The sequence below is a fragment of the Heterodontus francisci genome, chromosome X, assembly GCF_036365525.1.
Source record: "Heterodontus francisci isolate sHetFra1 chromosome X, sHetFra1.hap1, whole genome shotgun sequence".
NCBI lineage: Eukaryota > Metazoa > Chordata > Chondrichthyes > Heterodontiformes > Heterodontidae > Heterodontus > Heterodontus francisci.
Genome location: NC_090421.1, coordinates 11436638 through 11444204, shown reverse-complemented (window position 1 = coordinate 11444204; position 7567 = coordinate 11436638). Strand labels below are relative to the sequence as shown.

The 7567-nt window shown below is 44.6% G+C and overlaps 1 protein-coding gene and 1 non-coding gene across 2 annotated transcripts in view; both read left to right on the top strand.

Moving 5' to 3' along the window:
• The first annotated feature begins 1410 nt into the window (after positions 1–1410).
• On the top strand, positions 1411–1481 carry trnag-gcc (transfer RNA glycine (anticodon GCC)). The gene has a single exon. It is a non-coding gene; the product is annotated as a tRNA-Gly (tRNA).
• Positions 1482–6765: 5284 nt separating this feature from the next.
• The window catches only part of LOC137358670 (nuclear receptor subfamily 4 group A member 1-like), a 59542-nt gene continuing 58740 nt past the window's right edge, over positions 6766–7567 (top strand). Inside the window, exon 1 of the mRNA XM_068024833.1 lies at positions 6766–6891. The gene's annotated coding sequence lies outside the window, so the exon portion shown is untranslated. The remainder of the gene's footprint in view (positions 6892–7567) is intronic.

Genomic DNA, 7567 nt, shown 5'->3' with positions numbered 1-7567 from the left:
CCAGCTCTATCTCACCACCACCTCTCTCAACCCATCCACCATCTCTAAATTGTCAGACTGCTTGCCTGACATCATGTGCAGAAATTTCCTCCAATTGAATATTAGAAAGACTGAAACCATTGTCTTCGGTCCCCACTTGTTCCCTAGTCACCGACTCCATCCCTCTCCCTGACAACTGTCTGAGCCTAAACCAGGCAGTTCACAACCTTGGTGTCATATTTGACCCCGCGATGAGCTTTCAACCACACATTCGTGCCATCACTAAGGCTGCTTAACATCGCCCGACTTTGCCCCTGCCTCAGCTCATCTGTTGCTGAAACCCTCATCCATGCTTTTATTATCTCTAGACTTGACTATTCCAATGCACTCCTGGCCGGCCCCCCACGTTGTATCCTCTGTAATCTTGAGGTCATCCACACTCGTGTCCTTACTCACACCAAGTCCCATTTCCCGATCGCCCCATGCTCACTGATCTATATTGGTTCCTAAGCAATACCTCAATTTTAGAATTCTCATTTCTTGTTTTCAAATCCCTTCATGAGCGCACTCCTCTCGATCTCTGTAATCTCCTGCAGCCCCATAACCCTCCGAGATATCTGTGCTCATCCAATTCTGGCCTGTTGAGCACCCCCAATTTTAATCCTCCACCACTGGTGGCCGCGCCTTCAGTTGCCCAGGCCCCAAGCTCTGGAATCTCCTCCTTAAACTCCTCCACCTCTCCACCTCACTTTCCTCCTTGAAGACACTCCTTAAAACCTCCCTCTTTGACCAAGCCTTCGGTCATGTAACCTAATATCTCCAGATATGGTTCACTGTCAAATTTTGATAATGCTCCTGTGAAGCACCTTGGAACGTTTTACCACATTAAAGGTGCTCTAGAAATGCAAGTTGTTGTTGTTGTTGAATGCCTTTTGCTTTTAGCCATGGTTTGAGCATAAGGCCAACACATCAGGTGAATGGCTCGGGATTGAAAATTTTGCAAGTGTTCAATGTTCGGCTCCAAAGCCCAAATGAAATTCTAGAATAATGTCTCTCTTCTATCCAAAGTAACGTTAAATCAACACAGTAAAACCGGCTGACAGCTTTACTGCAGTTTCCCAAAGTATTGGTAGCAGGCTGCCAACCAGCCAAGGTCAGGCAAGAACCCCATGGGCTGTTTCAAGCAGACACTTGCCATGTTGTGGCCTTTGTAAACCTGGACTGTGTGGAAAGAGACTTTAGAGGACAACTGCCCCTTAGAGGCCACTGCTAATACAAAAGAATTTGTAACAATGCTGCATTTAAGTTCTTGAAGTTAGAGTTCTCTGTTGTTCTTTTGTTCTGGGCATCACTTACATCAGAAAATGAGGTAATAGAAATGACAGCTCATGTTTGGATAAGAAATCAATTTTGGAACAATTTCTTCATCTGGCATCGGTGGTTCAGTGGTAGAATTCTCGCCTGCCACGCGGGAGGCCCGGGTTCGATTCCCGGCCGATGCAACCGTTTTTATTTAACCTTACAAAAATTGTTTATATTTATTCCCTGTTGCTTTATTTAACTTATATTGTTTTGACTGTAATATTTAGTCACTACACGAAAGAAAAATATAATTAAATATTAAAACATCAGCTATTTGTTTTTCATTTAAAATGTGGGCTCCTGGGTTTGATTCATTCTCAAAGCGTTTCAAATGTAGAAACTCCAGGGCAGTGACTTGCAGAAGAGTTTCATTCACAGACCAGGCAATATAGGGGCTTTGTACCAATTTGGAGTTAATGAACACAAATGTTGTCCGTTAAAATTATTTTCCTCTGTTTTCTTTAGTTATTAATTCTTTAAAGATTGCATAGAATGTAGTGAAACCTCACAGAAGCCTAATCAGAGAAAAATTGTTACTGAGCCAAATAACCTGCTGTTAGACAGGGTGTCTAAAAGCCATGAGTTTTAAGGAGGGCTTTAAAGGAGATTTAAGGAGGGAATTTTTCTTTATATTCGTTCATGGGATGTGGGCATCACCAGCGAGGCCAGCATTTATTGCCCATCCCTAATTGCCCTTGAGGAGGTGGTGGTGAGCCGCCTTCTTGAACGGCTGCAGTCCATGTGGTGTAGGTACACCCACAGTGCTGTTAGGAAGGGAAAGCTTAGGGCCTAAACAGCTGCTGGCATGGCTGCCAATGGTGGGGCAAATGAAGGGGGTACGCAAGATGCCAGAGTAAATTTGCCAACCCTCCAGTATATTGTCCTGAAGTCTCCAGGAATGATAGGTTAATCTCCTGGACACTTCTGCAAACAACCCAAGAGAAAGAAAATCATGAAAACATTTTTTTAAATCTGCTTTCTTCCCCATTTTCTTTTGTTTATTAATTATTTAAATATCAGAGATGGGGGGGGGGGGAGGCTATTTGACTGGGTGAGGCAGTTGGAGATTGAAGATCATTGGCTGAAACCTCCAAGAGTACATCCAACAAGAGTTGGCAACCCTCGGCCAGCGACGAAGGAGTGCAGCGATGTCAGAGGGTTGTAGGGCTGGAGGAGATTAAAGAGATAGGGAGGGGCGAGGGCATGGAGGGATTTGAAAATAAGGATGAGAATTTTAAAACTGTGACATTTGGTGGACCGGGAGCAAATGTAGCTCAGTGAGAACAGGGGTGGTGGGTGAACAGGACTTGGTGCGAGTTAGGATATGGGCAGCAGAGTTTGGGATGAGCTGTAGTTTATGGAGGGTGGAGAATAGACGGGCCAACCAAGAGAGCATTGGAATAGTCAAGGCTGGAAATGCCTTAATTGCACATTTGTCTGTTTGCTCTCCTTACATTTAGATGAGTTGCTAATCTGTACCACTTTGCTGATCATAAATGTCACATCTAATATGACTGTTCTCAGCTTCTAAATTTCTAATTTCAAAACAAAAATTGCTGTTTTGTAATTTAGGTCAGTGTATCGTCAATGCAGTAACTGGTATGTTAACGGTACATTGGAACATGCTGGCTTACAGAAAGCATTGTGTGGCATGAGCATGATTTACAAGCGTTGAAAGGCACGGGTGAACGACATCAGCTGCATCGTAGCCATTTATCTTCTGTGTGCCAGCATTTTGATGTGTTCTGCTCACGCCGCGTGGCAACATTGAAAAATGTGCTTTTTAAACCAATTCTTGCTTTTCAGACTGTTAGGTAATTATTTCAAACAGTGGGTCTTTTTCGCTCTCTGCAGAGGTCAGATGGTGCTTGGCTTATTAAAACTTGTGATGTGGTCCCTTGGGCCTGCATGGAACATTAGACTCTTTCAGTGTGTGCTCGGACGGCTCAATGAGCTGCGCAGCATGAAAACATGGGAGCTCAGATGGTGAGTGCCAACTGGCTAATCGACTGTGGGAGGAACATTGCAACCCTGCCCAATCCCTTTCGCACAGGCACATTTTCTGATGGCTTTTGTTGCCTAGTAATTAGGAGCAGGGACCCTTGGATAAATTTCCCCTTCCTCCTCCAGAGTCCCCATTGCTAGTTTTCTTGTTAAAACCTGAGAGTATAGGGATGAGGGGGGTGCAGTTGGGGAAAGAGGGGATGGCCAGAATCTTCAGACTGCAACTTTACTGCAGATTGTGCTCATTTGACTAAGAAGACAGGCCTCACTTTGGAGATAAAATCTCGGAACAGGAGTTGGCCATTCAGCCTGTTCCGCCATTCAATGAGATCACGGCTGATCTACATCTTCACATGTGATTTTAAAGCTAGAAAAGAATAAATGAACAGAAGAGGAAAAGAAAAAAACTTCTGTTGCTTCTGCATTGTGGAAACTTGTCAAATGTGTAAAAGCCCCTTGAGTCTTTGAGTGGTTCATGGTTGTCCCCTGATTTTTTTTAATATTCACTCATGGGATGTGGGCGTCGCTGGCTAGGCCAGCATTTGTTGCCCACCCCTAATTGCCCTTGAGAAGGTGGTGGTGAGCTGCCTTCTTGAACCGCTGCAGTCCATGTGGGGTAGGTACACCCACAGTGCTGTTAGGAAGGGAGTTCCAGGATTTTGACCCAGCGACAGTGAAGGAATGGCGATATAGTTCCAACTCAGGACCGTGTGTGACTTGGAGGGGAACTTGCAGGTGGTGGTGTTCCCATGCATTTGCTGCCCTTGTCCTTCTAGTTGGTAGAGGTCGTGGGTTTGGAAGGTGAGGGTCGAAGGAGCCTTGGTGCGTTGTTGCAGTGCATCTTGTAGATGGTACACACTGCTGCCACTATGCATCGATGGTGGAGGGAGTGAACGTTTGTGGATGGGTTGCCAATCAAGTGGGCTGCTTTGTCCTGGATGGTGTTGAGCTTCTTGAGTGTTGTTGGAGCTGCACCCATCCAGGCAAGTGGAGAGTATTCCATCACACTCCTGACTTGTGCCTTGTAGATGGTGGACAGGCTTTGAGTAAATCTATAAGGCTACTCATACCCAATGTGAAGCAACAGAATCTAATTTTCATTCACAAGTACATGAAACTGGATGACTCACAGGTGACTCAAGAAACGTTGGCAAGGCTGGACACCAACGGTTAAATTATGTGGTGAAATTTCCACAGCTGGGGTTATGTTCTGTGGCATTTAGAAGGTTAAGCGGTGATTTGATTGAAGTTTTCAGAGATTAAACTGAACAGATAGGGTAGATTGAGAGAAATTATTTCCGATGGTTGGGGAGTCTCGGACAAGGGGCACAGTCTAAAAATTAGAACCTGACCTTTCAGGAGTGAAATTAGAAAACTTCTACACACAAAGGGTGGTAGACGTTTGGAACTCTCTTCTGCAAATGGTAATTGATGTGAGATCAATTGTTAATTTTAAATCTGAGATTGATAGATTTTTGTTAACCGAAGGTATTAAGGGGTATGGGGCAAAGGTAGGTATATGGAGTTAGATCGCAGATCAGCCATGATCTCATTGAATGGCGGAACAGGCTGGAGGCCTACTCCGGTTCCTAAGTTGTCCTCTTCACAACATACTTTCCTACCTATCTTTGTGTTATCTGCAAATTTAGCTACTATGCCATCGCTCCCCTCATCTAAATCATTGATATAAATTGTAAAAAGTTGAGGCCCCAGCACAGACCCCTGCAGGACTCCACTTGTCACATCCTGCCAATCAGAAAAGGACCCATTTATGCATACTCTCTGTTTTCTGCCAGCCAGCCAATCTTCTATCCATGCTAATATGTTACCCCCTACACCACGAGCTCCTACTTTACGTAATAACCTTTTATGTGGCACCTTATCAAATACCTTCTGGAAATCCAAGTACAGTACGTTAGCGGGCTCCCCTTTATCCACAGTGCATGTTACTCCTTCAAAGAACTCCAATAAGTTGGTTAAACATGATTTCCCTTTCACAAAACCATGCTGACTATTCCCAATTACCTTGAGTTTTTCTAAGTGCCCAACTATAGCCTCCTTAATGATCAATTCTAACACCTTCCCCACGACAGACGTCAAGCTAACTGGCCTATAGTTACCTGTTTTCTGCCTCCCCCCACCTTGAGGAAGAGACTGAGTAGCTGAGCGATGCAGTAGTGAGGTGCAGCAGTGCCACCTGGTGCTCGGAAGCCTGTTATTACAACAAACATTGATATGGCAGTTTTCCATTATAAATGTTGACATTAAAGTGTCACTCAAAACTTATGACGCATAAAGTAAGTGTGAAGAGGAAAGCTACCCATACATAAGACATTTAGCATATTATAGTTGTCCATTAAATGTCTTAATAATTACCTATATAGAACACTAGTATGGGCCCAGCTGGAATGTTGTGTCCAATTCTGGATACCACACTTTAGGAAGTACATGAAGGATTTGGAGAGGGTGCAGAAGAGATTAACTGGAATGGTTCTAGGGATGAGGGATTACAGTTACATGGATAGACTGGAGAAGCTGGCATTGTTCTCCTTAGAGCAGAGAAGGCTGAGGAGATTTGACCAAGGTGTTCAAAATCGTGAAGGGTTTAGATAGAGTAAATAGAGTGAAACAGTTTCCAATGGCTAAAGGGTCGATGAGCTGAGAACCATCCACCTGAGAGGGCAGACGGGGGTCTCTGTTTAACATTCCACTGAAAAGACCGGCACCTTCAACAGTGCAGCACTCCATCAGTACTGCACTGGGAGTGTTATCATGGATTATGTGCTCAAGTCAATGGAGTGGGATGTGAACTCACAACTGGCTGATTCAGGGGTGAGAGGGCTACCGCTGGTGGAAAAGTTAGCAGGAGAGAGGGAATCCTTAAGCAACCTCACACCTGCACTTCACTCTGTTCTCAGCATGCAGCTGGCAGAAACAGCCCTGTAGTGTTATAGCCTTATTGCAAACTCACACTCCTGCCTAGCAAGGCTCCACGTCAGAAGCTTTGCCTCACAAAATGACCCTTTTAAAAATACTAAACCAGCATGGAGACACAATGCAAAATAACCTCATTCTGGAAATCAATCCTCATAATAGTTGTGCAGATGGGTAAAAAAGTTACCTTGGTATCCATTACTCAGACCATGTACTATTTTGGATTATTTTAAGGATGAATTCTTTTGAGGATTCTATTTTTATTGGAAATGACGCAAGAGATGGGAATTCCATCGACGTCAATGGAAGTCTGAATTGACGTCCTTCTGAGCAGGGTTTGGCTGCACAAAGATGCATTTTTTGGCAAGAGCACAAAGGAAGTGTAGTATTACTGCACAATGCAGTGTAGTATTACAATCCAGTCCAACAGCATTCAGCTAGCTATGGCCTCGTATTGCATAGACTGCTGTTTGCTCAAACAGACGGACCACTGTAGCATGAAGAACAGAAGGGAGCCTAGATTTAATTACGCTGCAGATTTCATTGTGCACTGTCTCAAGCTATTTTTTTCCCCCAGTTCTGGCAATCGGGCTATAATGGAAAATCAAAATTGTAAGTACAAACACCACCCATGTTGTTCCACTGGAAGTTTTGCTTTAGATTTGGAGGGATTATGCATTTTAATGTGGCCATTGCAGTGACTATATTTGCAATGTTCTCCATCAGTTTTGCCTGTTCCCATATATGGAGACAGTTCCTGCTATATTAGCTGACTTAAAGGAGCATTGTCTTGGGCAGGTGTGGGGAGGAGGCAAGGGGATAAACAAAAGGATTAAATGGCATAAATCAGGTTGAAAGGTATCACCACAAGACTTATAAGCTGAGTATGTGGGAGCAGCATTCTCTCTCCATTGCGGGTAAGAACCTGGTCATCAGGTGCGAGGCGCTCACGTTGTTGCTGTACGTGGCGCATGTCTGGCCCATACCACACTCCTGCGCTGTGGCGGTCACCCGAGCCATTTTCCGCTTCATCTGGGAATCCAAAATGGACCAGGTCCGGAGGGACACGATGTTCAAACCTCTGGATAAGGGCAGGAAAAATGTACCCAACATTGCCCTCATCCTGATGACTACCTTCGTGTACGGCTGCATCAAGCTGTGTGTAGACCTCCAGTACACAAACACCAAGAGTCACTATGTGCTGAGGTTCTATCTGTCCCCAGTGTTGCGAAGGATGGGTCTGGTCACATTGCCGCGGAACGTTCCATCCAGTTGGACCGTGCCATAC